At 38.6% G+C, this 15,395-nt stretch overlaps 2 protein-coding genes across 3 annotated transcripts in view; one reads left to right on the forward strand and one right to left on the reverse strand.

Moving 5' to 3' along the window:
- The window catches only part of LOC118426647 (serine/threonine-protein kinase Chk2-like), a 137,816-nt gene that overhangs the window by 62,653 nt on the left and 59,768 nt on the right, over window positions 1-15,395 (reverse strand).
- The window catches only part of LOC118426645 (leucine-rich repeat-containing protein 4B-like), a 53,807-nt gene that overhangs the window by 28,842 nt on the left and 9,570 nt on the right, over window positions 1-15,395 (forward strand). The window contains exon 1 of one of the 2 annotated variants that reach the window (XM_035836155.1): window positions 6,623-7,360. The exons of the other annotated variant lie outside the window; for it this stretch is intronic. The gene's annotated coding sequence lies outside the window, so the exon portion shown is untranslated. Of the gene's footprint in view, window positions 1-6,622; window positions 7,361-15,395 lie in introns of those variants that run through there. 2 annotated transcript variants of the gene reach the window in all.

The following is a 15,395-nucleotide window of genomic DNA, read 5'->3' on the forward strand; positions in this document are numbered from 1 at the left end:
GAACAAAAGCCCTAAAGCCATGTTGCGGACAATGTGAAATCATATTGAAATCTGCAATTTGGTGCCAAAATTAAGCAGATTAGTATCCAATTACAGCAGGATGAAAAAGTAATCTTTGAGCAGTTCGACTGACAGAAAATTAATGGGATTCCGGTAGTGCAGTCATGTGGTTGGCTTCCAACTTCCATTTACTCTACCCCAAGATTTGGATGCAATCATAATTCTTAAATCTATGCCAATCAATTCATCTTGCTGGAGCAACAGGTTACATTGTTCCCCTTGACCTGAGAAGTTCATCCAACTATGCACATTTTCAGCTAGAAATGTGCTCATTCTAATTAGAATAAATTAGCATTGAATATTCATTATTATTATCAGATAACAGTGTACTTCTTATCTTATATACCCATTGAAATCAACATTTTAATTTCTTCATGCATCTTATTACATCTAGGATAATTCATTTGCTGTATTCACTTTTTTTGTGTAAGTATAGTTAGAGTAGCCCTCACAAAAGCTGATGTACTTTTGCTTCATTAACAAAGATTGCTTATACAAGATAGAAAAGAAGAAGAGGAAGATGAAAATGTATAAGGCAAGGTCTTGACCTACACATATGTAAAGAAACTGTCAATCTTAAAGTGAGTAAGCTAATATGCCATTTCAAAATCTAACAAGACTAATCAAATTAACTATGGGCCTCAAATTCCAGTATCATTTTTTCTTCAAACTTTGGACTTTGCTACCAGGGACCCCCTAAAAGTTTAAAGTTTAGGCTTTCCTGTCCAATCTCTCCTACCCCTGACTTTTTGAAAAAAAAATTTTTTTTCCGACCAACCGACCCAATTTTTTCTAAAAAAATCCTAGAAACAAGAAACAAAATTGGTGTGGCCTATAGATAAAAAAGTTAAAGTAGATGTAGTCTACAAAAGTTGAATAACTGCATATAAATAAGACTTATGAGGTACATTTGTAGTATATATTAAGAAAATCTATTTTCCTAATCAGATAGAACTGGAGTCCCTTAGGTATTTCTCATTACTTGAACAAAGTTAGGATAGAATGCTTTTTTTTGCATTTCATTCATTGGACAATATCTGATTGGGCAATTCTTTTTCATCAAAGAGAAAGCCTACATAGTGATAAATATGAACAATTTATCGGAATTGCAAGAGAGATCCTACAACCTAATTCAGGTCTATTTAGGGGTCTTTTGCTGAGGTGTGAAAATACATCAAATTATAGAAGATTCTGATTTGGAAAGTAGGCTTTATGATGTCATACATGTACATGCACACCTATGAAAAAAGATCAATACATTCAAACACTTGGTCACAGTATCTTAATATTGGGGATGTATCACCAAACAATTGCTAGACTGTAATATCTGTGCCATTTGCTGATATTTACAAAGACTATGTGTTTTAATTTGCGTCTTGCTTCACAATGAAATCAGAGGGCTTAACCCTTGCTGTGCTTGCACTGCTCTGTAGCAGTTAATGTAGGTGGGAGTAGCCCATATACACTGAAAGATGTGTAAATGGTTTTCAATAACTTCAGAAAAGATGAAAGCTACAAGGAGCACCTACAACATGTAGAAAGAGGTCTTAAAAGACAACAAGGAAGCATTCAATTGATCCTTCTTAACATTTCAATTGATCCTTCTTACTAACAATCATGATCTTTACCAACTCTACCAACCACGGTCAATGCTACGACAGTAATACTTCTGATTGGGCCCAAAGTGCCACCTTCTACATGTTTTACCCTTTTCCATTAGTGGCAGGAATTACTTTGCCCTCAAATAAGAGCCAGGAAGTGTATATCCACTACCCCAGGCTGGCAAATCTGCCGACTTCCATGAGCATAAACGTCCGGTCCAATAAGAGCACTACACAGAGTTCATAAGTCTCCTTTGTGGGAGAGCTTGTAGTGTCATGATGATTGAGCGCTGGGACAGCAGGCAGGATTGCAGCAGCCTGATACGGCAAATGTTCGTCCGTTGGGACGAACAACCCATTCCCACAGGCTTCATTACTACGTAATGACACCCTCGGAGGGATAGTTAAGCCCTGATGAGCCGACTGATATTTCACTTCCAATCTAGCATGTGGCTAAAACACAGATGCCTTATCTTTCCAAAGAGACACAATGTTAATGGATGGCCAGATCTACTTAGCTCCAAATTGCCACAAAAAATTTAGATTACTTTTACTCCTGAAACAAAAAAAGAACATCTTACAACATTAAATTAGAGGCAGCAATGTGATCTGATTTCTAAATCCACTGCACTGTGTCCAGTTTGCTTGCCACTATTTACCTTAGCCTAATGCAATTGTTGAACAATGACCATTAAGAGTCTTACTATCATTTTTAAAGAGTAGACATGAACCCAGCTTGCATTCCAAACACGAACAGCCACCTTTATCAACACTGAGGGGTAATGTTAAGTCCAGCAAATACCCCAGAATAGCCGTAATGCAATTTCACCAGCAGGGACCTTAAAGTGCCCTAATTGATATGTTGTTGAGCAGCGCATGATCCTTAGTATGGCCACAGTGGGGAATGGTATTGAATACCCAACAGGTCTCCACTTTCAGTCATCAGGACAATGCTGACATTGATAGTTCTATTGTTGAAGTCACTTTCTGTTAATAGTAAGGGAACGAAGAAGTTTGTGATTGCAATACAACATTAATGCTAAATCAAGACACCTGACACACTGGTCTTCTTTTACAGGTTTGTTCTCCATCAGATTCTGTACTGTTGGAAAAATAAAGCGGCATAAAAAGTGAACTTATTCTAGTCTTATAAGTGACTAACAACAGCAAAAGAACTAACATGCATTGGCATAATACCGGTAGTAAGACTTATACCGGTAGATTCAAAATACTGGAACTTAAAGAGATCTACACAAAAAAGTCATGCAACAATAGTTATTTCTTAGCTGTGCACACTTCAGACATCTAGGTGTCCAATACATCATTTACAAAGCATCGATAACAATGGATTCGAAGACAACAAGGCCAAAAGTTTTCAGTATCTTTTTCGGGGTAGGCAGCTCGTCGTGGGACGAACACACTGTCACATTCATTGCCAAATTTATAGATCATAATTACACATGCTCACGGCACAAGACGAACATGATTCAACAACAATCTTGAATTTCTGTTGGTGACCTACAACTCATGTAAAAGTGTGAAGAACCGTTGCATAATAGCCCGGATCTATGACTGAATGGGCAAAATTGAACGTACGCAGCCATTTTCCCGCCATTTTTATATCTACGCTAGCAGTGAAGTGTTACGTCATAGCGGTTGTGACGGACAGAAGTTAAATGAAAATTCTTGACAGTATACGTCCGTTTTCTCATGACATTTTGTATGCTCATGCAGGTTTATGTTTTATGCATTTACTGACAGAAAAGGAAGGAACATCAGAGGATGTATAAATGTACATAGCGGCAGTTAATTGTGCCGTGTTTCTTCCTACCGGTATTTTTTACCCCCTCCCAACCACGCGCCCGTTTGCCGTGTAATTCCGCGGCGTGTTACAATTACAATAGCAGGACAAGAGTGGCAGAAAAGTTACACAGAAGAAGTGGCAAGGGTAACCTATAACAGCAACATGTAACTGGAGAAAATGATGCGTTGACAATGTGTCAAATCAGTATGGCTAGAGAAATCGTCGTAAACGTACCGGTATTATGATAATAGATGTTAATAGTATTTCCAAAATTTTGTTGCTGACAAGCATTTGACAGGATTGTTACAAAAAAAGAAAATGAAATAGGAACACAATGAAAGGGGAAAGTGGTGATATTCATGTTGTCTTTTTTACTTTTACTGTGTTTTCAAGAGTCACAGATAGTAGAATTATTCTGTTAACTTAACGTTACTCATATGTGACTGATAAACCTCTTCAATGATTTTGTTGGCATCTGTCTTTCACTTGAACAGCTGGAACTGCAGGAGTTGCAGTTTTCACTTTGATTTGTAATTCAATCAAGATAATATATTATAATAATAAGTATGAGCAGAAAATCATGCAATGTTATAATTCCAAAAAATACTTGATTTTATCTAAAGTTTATCCTAAATGATCATATCCTGTTTCAAAATAACCTTAGTAGCCATTGTCATTCATTCATTCATATATTTCTTTCCTTCCATATAATTATAACCAACGTCAAGAATATTGGACAAAATGGAGTAATATGTCCTGCTAGCACTGTCAATCAATCAATATTTACAAATCGAAGGATGATATATTGAATAAAAAATGTACTGGACTGGACCATGGGCTTAGGGGTTCTGTTAATGGAACTATATATTACATGATGAAAGACATATCCAATCATAACATGCCATCAATAAGTCTTACAGAATACTTATAGTAAGTTCTTCCCCTTTAGCATTTCATCTGATTTGGAATAGGAACTGGTAAAGGTACTTTTCAAAACAAAGAGAGATGGATAAGGGATTCTACTTGTTTGCAATGTGTCCTTTTGCATTCTAAAGTTTTGTAAAAAAAACTATCATGACTGATTCCTTAACATACTTTCCATTTCTATTTCTAAGAAATTTGGGGATACATTATTTGGAATAACTTGATTTGATAACAAGGAATTTTATTTTAACTTAAAAATCAGTTTGAGACAAGACTTGAAGAAAAAAAGGGGCTTGTAACAAATTTAAGTTTCATCAACCTGCAATTCAGCTTCACTTTCTAGGTTCTTTGGCGTAATACAAATCAGTTACATTCCACAACTGCTTAGTCTTTCACAAAATCTTTTCTCTAAAAGATCCCGTTACCTGTCCGACTACAAATGAATGTTAAATGCTTCTTTACAGTACTATACCCCTTGATGTTATTATTTTCATGATACTCTATCAACAAGACTTGCATCAAAGGAAAAACAGGACAGTTGCTTGTCAGATTGCAGGTGGAATCTGGTCCATAGCTAACTTTGGATGGTTAAGGGACATGTGCAGAACATATTTTCAAACCTTGAAATAAGCAAAACAAACAGTCATGCATCTTTACATTAATGTACACATATTTTGTACAGTTAATACTTTTTTAAGAGATGGATTTGTGGAAAGATTAAGCATCAGTGAGAGTTCCAATATGGACCTTAAAAATCAGACAGCCATTTTTTTGGCTGGATTTCAAATTGAGCCTCCTTAGGGACTGGCCTTTCATCCCATTTTTAAAACCTTTTTTCAGCTGAACTTACCAATAAATACAGCACAATTGCAATAGAATTAGTCCCAAATATTGGAAAAACAACATTTTTTATGTCTCACTTTAAAAGATTGATGGAGATGGTAGTTAAAATGATTGTAAATTGTTGCCACTTTCATAATTACGTCGGGTGAACATCTATTGCTGATTCAGAGTGGTGAATATTCCACTCAGACACACTCCTACCTCCTCTGGCAGACAGCACTCCTGCTGATCAAATAAGCTAGCAATCTATATCTTACCCATAATTTCAGTTATGGAAATGATATCCATCTGGGCACTGCCAATGTGGGAAATGCCTATGCATTAGCATTATTGGAATATTGGTGGGTCTTGGATGAAAAGCACTTCAGCCCAAGGCGCCTCGTGAAATTGGCATGCATGACCTCAGCCATGGTATTGCCGCACTGTAGGCAACATACGACACAGATGCCAATTAGGGGACTTGAGCCCACCACAGCCCCAACCAAGGTAAACCTTCATGGAATCAACTTAATCTATCCAAGTTTGCGCTGCGGCATTCATGGATTGCGACATCTTGCAATTGCAGCCAGCCCAAAATTGCTGCGGCGAGTCCTTAAAATTCCTCATGGCTGGTCAAAGATTACCCAATAAATGGTTGAATGTGCACAGTGGTGCAGGCCCCCCATTAGCACACAAATAGTATATATTATACAGAGTGGCAAAAGCAATATTGATTAGTGCTTCCTTGTTAGTTTGCACATCCACCCCAGCCATGGTGGCCAGCAGGCTCCACAGAAGGAATTTCTTTCCTAGAAGAGAAAGTGTTATGCAAGTTTTAATAGTCTCAAGGATACACTTGTCCAAACTACAGCATATTTTGAATGGTAGGAACTGAAGCATTGATATTTGACACTTTTTTCTTCCATTTATACACTCCATGGAGATCTGGTGCTGGCTTGTGTAGAAAAGGCGCCAACTGACACATAAAATTAATGCCAAGTGGGAATTACGCCAGAAAGCCTGTTGAGAATAGAGCAGAAAATAATACAGGCAGTCCTGAATTTTCATTACTGGTGATCTTGACAGGGCTGCTTTGCATGGCTCAAAGTATGCTCAGATCAATACTCATCAAATCTGAACGCGAATGCATGCAACAATGAGGGGGAACAAATACTCGTCCTGAAGGTATATTATCAGAAATTGCCCTGCGTCGCCATCCATTTCTTACCGTGATGTCTTTCCATCTGAATGGTTGTCGTTTAACTACAGAAATTATTCATGCAATAAACCATGGGGGAGGATCAACACTGGATAGGGTGAGTCCACGTCAGAGAAGGGGTGGGAAGCTTAGAAGCTTTTACTCGCTTGTCGGGAAGGGAGAGCAAAAGAGGACCTTTTATGAACATGGTTTGAATTTTTAGTATGGCTTACAGTGCTTTGGATCTTGATGCAAGAAACTCATAATGCTGTGATAGATGTCGAAATAGCTTGGCCCTCGGCACAATTTTTCCTGTCACAAAGGAAGTCAAATTAAGATTTAGTGGTTTCCCAACCAATATGCTCCAGCAACAGGCGAGGGCGTCTGGATAAAGCCATTCGCACTTGTGCCGTGTGACACACCATCGTTGATGCTCTAACGACTCGGGGGGAAATATGTTCCGAGCAGATAAAGCCTTGTCAATTCAGAGCTGGATAAAAGGACAGAATGGGGGTGGATGGTAATGAGTAGGCCAGTATCAGCTATGTGGAATGCCCCAGGAGGAAACCAAGGGCTTCTGTAATCAAGAAAAACATTGAGTGGACCACTCGGTGGGAGGAGCCGTGGACACGCACTTTGCTCCAGCTAGCCAACCATGTGATGACCCTAGATGGTGCAGCAGCAACGAGAAAGGAGTGGTGCATCGTTTGTCGCATGTGCTGCATGGTGCAGCTCTACCCCTCCCATCAGGAAAGCTACCCCGAGTTGGTATCAACGACACCTTGTGTGAGAGGGAGACATTGTTAAGTCACAAGGTGGCAGTCTAGACCCACTTAAGTACCGAAGCATTCATAAGGACAACCAGGATTGGCCTGGCTAGGCTTTGCTATCCTATCTTGGGCTTAATGACCTATTGACGAGGCAGCAGCAGACTGAATGTGACTGCATTTTGTAAGTACACATTCTTGTCTATGGCGTGTGGGTTAGAACCTGGTACCTGTCTAGGGTGCTGAAACTACACTAGCTGTGGTAAAACCCTAGCATGGGCCTTCTCCAGTTAACCATGTGTGTAGGTAGAGAAAATCCCATGCATGTTAAGCAGGTTGGTCAGAAAAGGTCAGACGGTTCCTATGGCAGGCCATAAATAGGCTGACCCAGCACAATTCTTGCAAAATTAAGCAACAATTTGAGTGTAATACTGCAAGCCTTTGCCCTGGATCAGTTATGCTGTCTTGCTCCATGCAGCAACATGTATGATAGAAATAGGAAATTTTGCTGATCCAAATGTAATAGGTTATCAGTATGTACAAAATCTGAAACCCCGTCTACTTAAAAACAGACCTACCACTCTTTACAGTAAACCTGTAATGACGGACATGCTACTAAATATGAGACGAAAGCAACGCTGGGCCCTTCCACCCTCTACGCGGGGAAAACTGCAGATTCATCATCTTCATCGACTCCCAGCAATATCTTCCAATATTCAATATGGCATGAGAAATGAGGGTTGCATCTTAAAACAGTGCCTTGGACATGCTTTGTGGGGATGTGGCCATACCGTGCCCCAAACATTGGATAGAGTCAGAGCCCTTCCAAATGACCATTCTTAATAATTCATACACAGGATAATTAGTAATGATACTTGGATAAGTAAGGTGTTGTGATGGATGGTTTTGAGCTGGTGACAAATGGCTTTGCAATGCAGAATACGGAACAAATGAGACTGTTTCATAAGCAATTGAAATGCGAGGTGCCGTCAACACCGTGCACCAGGCTGCTTGATGGCAAGGCTGGGAAATGGCCTGGGCATAAGCCTGTGTCCATATGTCTTGCTGGGCTGGTAGATGGGTGGACGTGCAGAATGTGACAATCTGGATTACAACACGTCAGGGGAGGGGGGTGGGGAACGCTATGGCTGCAAAGTCAAGCACGTGTAAACAAACTTGTATTTGGCAGCCGTATTCCCTGGCTCTGCTGCAAAAATGGTGACATTACAGAAAAGACGCTGAAGTTTAAAATAATACAGAGGGCAAACACCCAGCTTGCAGTTGTATGCATGTTTTGTCAATGGCATTTTATAGACCAAATCCTTTCTTTACAAAAGGCTTGTTTTATTGAGTCACTGAACAAAGAGCTGCATTGGCTTAAATGTCAAGATTGGTAAATTGTGTCGGGAAGATCCCCTAAATTCTTGCTGCCCCTTTGGCATGCAATCACACACCGCTGCAGGCGCTTTTGTTGTGTAATTACAGCCCGTTTCATGATGGATTTCTCGTGCCTCTTCACATTTTCACTGAAGACAACCATTGCCCAAATGAATCAGCTAGGCCACACAGACGCTCACGGTTTACGTTCCAACTAAGATGACAGATCCTTCTTAGCTGTCCATCCTCTCCTATCCATGGCAACGTAATACTGCCACATCCGCAGATTTACAATGCTGAGGTTCAGAGAAGTCCCCATGGGAGACATGAACAGCAACAAGCGCTAAATGAGACCGAACCGAATGATCAGCACAGGGATAAAATCCACCCCTTTATGCAAGTGCCATCGGCAAACAGGGGAGATTTGTTGTGTTGTTACTAGATGGGTCAGGCCCCAGTTTCCAATAATCACAGTAGTGGCGCACAATCAAAAAGGTGCAGCTGTGGGTGTACTATTCAAGGTGAAATAGGCAGGAAACATGCCATATTAGTCATAAACGAAAAGCCGGTTTACAATGGTAAGCTACAGAAGTCCTTGGCATTGCAATGACAGTGTACAAATATGACAACGATTGGACCAAAATAAGATGTGTCCTAACTAAGGACGGATTCCATAATGATCATATTATACATAAGTAGGCTGTGTGTGTTGCCACCAACCACGTTGATCAGAAAGGTAGATAAACCAAGTCAATGGAAAAAGGGAAGGAATCTTAGTTTGCAATAAGCACAGTAGGTGAGGTTTGTTATCATACAGATCCACGCAGGCAGGGTGTATCTCCTATGTGAGGATTTCGGACCGAATCAAGTGGTTTTATCCAAAAGGTCAGGAGAGCATGGTCTGCCCTTTCCCCAAGGGCAGTCCTGATGTAGCGCACACCATCTAAATCCTTAGGACGAACATTATTGATAGCTGGATTACTGGGAAGGGAGCTTCGATCCTGTAAGGTGTCACATACAGCCCAAAAGGGTGAAAAAGAATCCCTCTTTCACTTTGGCCCAGCCCGAATGGTTATTAACCCTCTCCTTGCTACCTAACTCCATAACCAATACAGATTGGGGTGCCAAATGGTTACTTTGGAGTGCTAAAGGTTAAAGTGCTAACAGTGCAGGGTTACCTGTGCAGGTATATGGGGAGGGGGGTGGCGGAGAACTAGTTCTACAAAGGTTAAAGGTCAAGCAAAGTTTGATATTGATGACTTGGTTTGTTCTGGCAACAGTGTGACATTGTCTAAAGATAGTTATTCAAGATATTGCAAAGGTCATGAAAGAACCACTTTGGTAGTCTTATTATCAATAAGGGAACTTCATGACTAGTAAAGCTGTAATACATTAAAGTCTTTGTATTCAAAGTAATGCTGACATAATTGGCTTTGTTAGTTTTATTTTAACAACGACAATGTACCAATAAAATCATTTTGTTTGTTCTACAAAGCCTCAAGTGGTGTGGTTGTTTTGACAAGGCAAAACTGTTGTGAACTGACGTTGTCATGGTGAATCAAGAATAAATTTCAAGAGTTACCATTTTTACATAACAGTCTCTTTCTGTTTGGGGAATCAAATCATAAGTACCAAAGTTGCTATGAGGTATTAGAATTCAGCAGAAAGAATGTTAAAATGATAGCTTTAAGCACAAAGTTGCATGGAGGAAACCACTCTTGGTAATATTGCATAGGGAACCATTTTGCATTTCCTAGCAAATGTCATTCCCATTAATTACTGATCAGAATCATGGAAGTACAATTTTATCCACCCCTGGGAGCTACTGTAAATTCCCATTATTACTCACCCAGCCATAACTCAGACAGGATGTACTTGGATTACATTTACTTGTTATCTTCATTTTCAAGGCCATGTAAAATGTGCTTCACTCTGGGGCTTTTCCTACTCAACAAGGCTGTGGGTTTAGATGTACTTCTTGCTTGATGTGCTTTTCACTGAAGATAAGTTGAAGGAATTCTGGAGGCCTGTGGAGAGAGTAGGAGTTTGTCCTTGTATCTGCATCAAATATGCCATCATTCATATGTCATCTATGGGCTGTTTTTCACATTTCTTTCAATGGTGCCTTTTCAGTGCTCAGGACATTATCTGCTATATACATGAAGCTTGAAGATCCTTACTTGTGAAGTATGGTGTTTGTATTTCACAGGTACAGTTGTATATGCGAATGGCTGATCCTTGCCATCCAAGTTTGTTTTTTCTTGTCATTGGTACCCCTCATGAGTTTATCTTCTGACCTTTCTGTTCAAGAGAATGGTATACTGAGGTAATTCAGTGGTTAGCAGGGTCAAATTGTGCTATGTAGCTCTGCTTTATTTGATCAGAGCCAACCTAATTGGATTATATGCTAGAACTAAGCCCCAGATGGCGACAAAGAGATCCAAATGTAACCACCATGGCACCTCCCCATCCATTTGAGCTGAATGTTTAATCGCATTTCAAAGTCATTCTAGGCTGCTATTTCGAATCAGTTCAGAATCAAGTCAGCTGTAAGATGTTAAGAAGCCAAAGCAAGAGATTCAAAATGGACACTATGCATTATACATTTAACAATATATTACAATTTTTGGAGAGTACATTATCAATTAAACTTTATACTGCCACTAAAGCAGTATTCTTGGAAGAGGTCCTTCCATCAAAAACACTATCTAAAGTTACTAATAGGTCATACAATGAAATAAATGAGATAAATGCTAGACCAATCCATATGGATGCAATAGTTCTAGGAAGGGACTGAAATCCATTTAGATAATATTATAATCAGTATTGTTAAGTTGAGTTTGAAAGATTTCATTGCTTGTTGGCTGGATTTTTCCAGCAATGGCACTCTTACAATTAAACGTGTGTATTGCTGCTGTAAAACATGATGAGACGCAGCAGATACAGTTCCTCAGAAAGTTAGCATTTTACATATTAAGATATTCTCTTTAAGACATCATTAAATCACTGGCACAAATGGATAGAAACTTCGCATAAATGATCCAAAATGGGGGCTGCTGATAGCATATCTTCTTCCAACAGGAGCATGATTTGCCATTAATGAACAAGTAATAACTATGTTACCCATCAGTCCTTGTAATTTCCCGAACCTGTGGTCACAATAAACATGTCATATAAAAATAATCCATCACCGATAGCCTAACCCATTACCAGAGGGTTGACGTATTAATGAGAGGCATCCACCGCTCTGGATGCAATTACAATCTTTGTGTGTTCAAGTCTTGTAAACCTCACAATAGAGCTAGCGGGCACTGAAACATATACATTGCAAATTTCTGAAAATGCTACCATCAGAATCAAAGCAAAATGAACATACATTTGTACTGTCACTTGCAGCTATGAAAAATGAAAACTATGATGATAGAGAATACAGACAAAAAGCTCTAAGGCATTGACTGCTTTACATTTTTTTAGGTAACTGACATTTGTACAGACTGAAAATATTGGTGGGGAAGATTTGATAAGAACAATCATGAAAAAATATTACGATTTGTCTCCGGCATTATGCATTGCCTGAAAAAGAAGAATGCAAACGTTGGCAAATACTTAGAATGGAAACAGGACCAGGCTATCATTCACTAACTTTATGTATTGCTCTTTCTCTTCATTCAAACTTTCCACAGTTTTGCTGGCAAAAAAACCCAATACTATTCATCTTCCACACATTGATGTCTGAACTAATGAAACCAAAACCTTGTCTGAAAAACTTTGCCACACTCTAATAAAGAAACCTCAAAGATTTATTGAAATTTAGAAAGAATGATTATTTTTTCCATGTGATGTACACATAATGGCGAAAAGTATGACTTTTTACGTCACCCTTTCTCATAACGCAACCACGAGGTGGAACTAAGAGACCATCACTCCTTTTCACTACACTATTAACTTAACCCTCAGGTAGTCTTGCTGCCGCCAAACACCATGACTCACTAGCAATTGTTCATGTGAAAATTCCTTTGGAACTTTTTCCCGGGCACAAAATCCATTTAATAGCCCGTTTTATAGCATTGTCACAAATATGATGTGAAGTTTATGGTAGTAAACCTGCATGTAGAGCAATGATAAATTATGCAACATCATACTCTGTATACTTCATAACCTTGACATATCAATATGTTTCTGCCATATTTTCAGGTATTCTGAAGATGTCACTAAATCACTCAAGAACTACGCGAGGATCTGAAATACATTTGGCAGTTGTTTTTTTCTTTTGATTGAATACGCAGAAACAGTCCAACAAACTCCTGGGAACTGAATTAACTTACAGGAGCTTCATAATTACCATGCATGTAGTGCATCATTATATATATGTAAATGTTACCAGCTTTTACAATCATAGTATGAGTTTAACCGAATATCATTCAGGCACTGATATCCGAAGTACACCAGCTACATGCTAACATCAGCAAAAAATTATGAAAAAAAATTCCTAATATGTTATTTTGGCAAATTGCATTGTATACAAGGCTTTTTATGGATGACTTTGAAGATACTGCAGAGTAACATTAATTAGTTTACCATAAGTCCATGCACATACCAGTAATATACATTTCAGTCTCAAATTTAACCTCATTTTGTTAATTTGGATGACTCGGCAGATACTGCAAAAAAAATAATGTATACAATACACATTTGTAATTGCATATTTTTTGAAATAGTGACAGTAATGTAGATTAATCTCCAGACAGGATTATGCATGTTGGAGCCTGAATTATTAGACTTACCAAACCTGCGAACAGTGTCCTTAGATGCTCTTGAAATTCATATTACTCTCTATCATTAGTCAATTCAATCATGTTGCTGATGATAACATTGATATTTGAGCAAGCATTATCAATCACTTAAAAAAATATCTAAAACATTTCATTTCTTACTGCTTTCTATCATATTCTACAGCGACTCAAGACATTACATATACCTGGTACATTCTTTAACTTTTACATTTCAAGCTATACCTGATAGAGAACTATTTCCACTTTGCCTTCAAAATTGCCAATCAATCTCTTTTCAGCTCCTTCAGATGTACTTATGCATGCCGTACCATTCAAAGGTGCAATATTCTGTACAATTCAGATGTCGTATGAACTTATAGGGGTCTCTTCCCCTAAAGCCTTTCAAAGCAGTCAAAATCTTTCCAAAAGGAAACTCACAGGGTGAATGCTACCTTCAAGTCCTGAGACCCATTCTGCTAAAACTCTTTAGAAGTGGTAACCATTACAGTACTAGTATTCTTCAGAGTTCCAACTTTGGGGCAACTTGCCTGATAGAGTTCAAGAAGCTAACAGTGAGAAAGACTCACAAGCCTGCAACTTGGCTCCATTCAAGGATGCAAAGGAGCCTTAACTATATGCTTATCTGCCAGCCTATCTGCCCTTGGGCAACATGGTTGGAGAAAACCCCTATCAGTATGCTGCCGATATGTGAGCAGGCGGTTAGCATAGTTGAGATGACGGAGAAGATAGCAGAAAACGTCCAACCTGATGCAAAAGGGTGAATTATTATACCATAGGGGCACCTAAAGGGGCAGCCACTTGTACCTCCGCCATGAGTTATTGACATGGTAACAGATCTTACGTGATCTTTACTTTTACTGTTACCATAGGCGAATATATTCTTTAATTTATGACATTAAAGATTAAAACCTAAAAAGATCTATCTAATGCAATTAGGCTTTTCAAGGAAAGAGAAGGAGTGGCGATTTGATAATGATGGACATTACTGGAGTCTTGAAAGCATAAAAATCACATTCAATGCCTTTTATTATCATTAAAAAATATTGTATAAAAGATAGAGGATGTGTAGGACTGTATGCCTTGATATTTCAAATAAATGTAGACTGTGATTGAAATTCAAATTGCTAAATACACATTCTAAATTGATGCTTCTTTTCATCTGTTTCTCCTGTCATACATTTTGTATCTTCTTTCGTGCTATAGTTGAAAGCTTTTTGGCTTTCTTGAGAAGTCCTGGAGGTCAGCCTTAGAAAATGAATGCATTTCTTAAGTGGTCTGCATTTAAAGGGTAGACCATACAAAATTGTGGCACTCACCACCAGGCTATTTGAACATAGGGCCAGTGGAAATACAAGAACATGAAAATGCCATTAGAATGCCTTATCTACCTTTGACACAACGGAACAGGAAAAGTGCTTTCTTTTGAAGTGGCAGGGACTATTTGAATAAACTTTCATATAAGTCATTATATCTTGAAACAGAATGTAAATCAGAATCTGAATTATATAAAATAGCTGGTGAGTGAGCCAGATATCATAGATGGAAATAAAATAATCGTAGTGCAATTACGAAGATTATGACTACGAAATTAAAAGCAAGGGAGTCTGTCAGGAATAAGACTAACATTGCAAAATGAGGGAAAAATACAACAATGGTGTAGAAAAAATTAGAGTTATTTCCTGTCTAATTGTTTTTGAGAATTAGATTCTCACTCTCCTAATTTCAAAACCTTTTAAGGGGACTAAATTTACCAAAAAAATAGCCTTTTCATGTACATTTATTATCATAAATTAGCATGGAGTTGATACTGTATGCAGTGACTTCCCTATAATCTGTAACAAGCTTGGCTTTAAGCTCAAAACCCAGAGGTACACAATGCATTACAGATGAGCCCTGCAAAACTCACAGCCAGTAATTAATTCTGATGAATGACTCTCGCTGAGAGGGAAATGCTATTTGGAAAACTTCCCGAGACTCCACCACACTTAAGATTACAAGGCGCACCTGACCATTCCTCAGGCATTTAGACGTTTGAGGACAACATTTGTA

The sequence above is a fragment of the Branchiostoma floridae genome, chromosome 11 (assembly GCF_000003815.2).
Source record: "Branchiostoma floridae strain S238N-H82 chromosome 11, Bfl_VNyyK, whole genome shotgun sequence".
Lineage (NCBI taxonomy): Eukaryota > Metazoa > Chordata > Leptocardii > Amphioxiformes > Branchiostomatidae > Branchiostoma > Branchiostoma floridae.